This window comes from Limulus polyphemus, unplaced genomic scaffold (assembly GCF_000517525.1).
Source record: "Limulus polyphemus unplaced genomic scaffold, Limulus_polyphemus-2.1.2 Scaffold1889, whole genome shotgun sequence".
In the NCBI taxonomy this organism is placed as follows: Eukaryota; Metazoa; Arthropoda; class Merostomata; order Xiphosura; family Limulidae; genus Limulus; species Limulus polyphemus.
Genome location: NW_013667499.1, coordinates 233,502 through 236,174, shown reverse-complemented (window position 1 = coordinate 236,174; position 2,673 = coordinate 233,502). Strand labels below are relative to the sequence as shown.

General features: G+C 30.1%; 1 long non-coding RNA gene across 1 annotated transcript in view; it reads left to right on the top strand.

The window, feature by feature from the left end:
• Positions 1–2,081: 2,081 nt before the first annotated feature.
• The window catches only part of LOC111087218, a 19,644-nt gene continuing 19,052 nt past the window's right edge, over positions 2,082–2,673 (top strand). Inside the window, exon 1 of the long non-coding RNA XR_002611937.1 lies at positions 2,082–2,170. This is a non-coding gene — a long non-coding RNA (uncharacterized LOC111087218). The remainder of the gene's footprint in view (positions 2,171–2,673) is intronic.

Below are 2,673 nucleotides of genomic sequence, written 5' to 3'. Positions count from 1 at the left end.
CTAGAAACGTGGCGTGACACTAGTCACGTGACCTCGCTGACGCAACAATATATTTACAGAATTATTTCCTATCACAGATAGATTATTACTGGCTAAAATTCATCAGATGTATTGAGAAAAAATCTAGGAGAATAGAAATCAAGAGGCAAATGTGGATGAGCCAAAAAAGAACGAATGAAACATAGTTTGACATTAAAACGTCGAACAAACGTTTTTGTTAAATTTTGATAAACTGTAACAACAGTGGATACATTGTGTATACTTTAGAACTTTTTCATCAAATAACTTTGATCGATCGATACTAAGCAAGTTTTCCTGAAATTGTTTTCCAGTTTTTAGAAGAAAGTTATGTATTTGACTTTATTTCCTTAATATCATAGTTTGTTGTTACTTAAGTAGCAAAAATGTTGGTGTACTTCTTATTTTAGATAAATCTAGCAACTTTCCGAGATTTAGTTAGACTGTGAACAAATGATACCATTCCAGCATTAAACAGACTAACAGAAATACTCGCGTAATTAACAAGGTCAAGAAAGGCTTGAAAACAATTTGTACTAGCAGTTAACTTTTATGAACTGGTGAATGAAGATTTTATTAGAAAAGAGACAAAACAATATTATAAGTAGTAAAGTAATAAATAAATACGTTAGAATGTTAAGTTTTCTAATGACTGTTTCCCCTAAAACAATTGTCACCACACCTCATGTGGTTTTGCTAAAAATATCTGTGAGAAGAACAACAGTGAAACAGATAGTGGCAGAAAGTAGTTTTTCTTCTCCCACACTGTTCTTAGTCAGCTTTCTATAAAAAGGGCTTATAAGTTAGAAGTTATCCTGAAATAGTTAAGTAGCCAAACCCATTTTTAAAATATCACGCAGTGTTGCAGTAAAATTTTGATATATATTGTTACTTTGTGAAATATTTCATCCTTACCAGATATAATATGATTTGTTTCATATACCTTTTAAAGTTTCATTTTAAACTAAGTAGCTGTATCATTGTTTGCCGTTTACAAGAAATTTCGTTTGATTTTATTCAATTTAAATTTTGTTTTATTCAGGCAGCATAATATATATTGTTTCATTATAGGTTACAGTGGTTAAACGAATAATGGAAAATATTCTAATTGTATGCAAAATATGCTGAAGATTTCTAAACATTATATGATTTTCAGTAGCCATACAAACTTTTCTCAGAATCATACCACTGTTCTGATAAGAGCCTTTTACTGATTGTTTGTTTAAAAAGTCTTTAATATCGCAATTTTCGTGTTGAGTTTTGATAATATAATCAATATCGTACACCATTCACACAACAGTCGATGATTATTTACAATATCACTAATATACAATGTTTATCTGGAACGGAATATCTTGTATTTTTATATATTAGTATGTCTATTGCATTTTGTTAGGCTTATGAGATTTATGTATATAATCAGGACAGAAGGAACGTTCACTTTCTAATTATCTTCTTATCTGATAATGTAACATAGTATTGAAATATTTCATTTGACTCCGCAAATTAAGTCATGATAGTTGTGTGCAGGAAGTAATTTATCAAATCTACTTCTAACAGCTTATTGAACGTTAAGAAAAAAGACGATTGGCTTGTGAATTGACAGGGATATAATCTTCAAAAAATATTTTGTCGTTAAGAGTATAAATCGTTTGCATTTTTTTCTGTGTACGAAAGGTGCATAATCATTACCATCGCGATTTATATTCCATCTTAAATGGATTGATCAAAGCAAATTATATCTTTAATAAACGCGTGTTCCCATCCCACTTGTACAAGATGATTAAAAATTGCTAATTTAAAAAGGGGAATAGGGATCGTCAAAAAAGTAAAGAAACAAGTTGAATCAAAATGCATAGATTATATATTAAAACCTAACACCAGGTACTTTAAGAAAAGTAAACAAATTTGGCTGGAAATAGTATCTAAATTATTTTCTCAAGCTACAAATTCCTATTTGAACTCCATGTCTACAGTAATTATCATTTTTAATGGAGTGAAAATAAGGATTTGTAGTTTGAGAAAATAATGTAGACGATTTCCAGCCTACTTTGGTAACTTTTTTAGAGGTCCTAGTTGTAGACTTGAAAACATAATCTTTGCATTTTGATTCAACTTGTTTCTATACTTTTTGACTATCTCTATTCCCCTCGTTTCTCAAGTTATTTTATGTCGATATATGGAGACTAAATTTAAGCTACTTACGTGCATTTGCCCTTCAGTTGAATGTTACCTGTTTTCAATAGTTTACGGCAGCATTGGCTTTTTATCCACTCAACCATTATTACTGAGCCAGGTGGTTTTGTATCAGAAGTTTCGTGAAAACACGTGTCCAACTAGTGTCGAGTACAAAGGAAGCCACTCACAACAACATCGCATATATTATGCATTTATAGCCACGTAAATCAACTTTCAATGAAAATTAATCAACTTTTTAAATATGCCATTGTTACGTATTAGAGTTTCAAATGGTCTGAAATTGAGTTAACTGATAATTTAAATTTAGTAGTTAAATTGTGGTTTGGATTTAGTATTTGAATAAATGCCGATATATATATAGTCGGTTTATAATAATGGTTGGAGACGGCTTGAATGGGTAATGAAGAAAAATTTTAATATAAGTTTAACATAACAGCAAATATACGTCAACCTTGT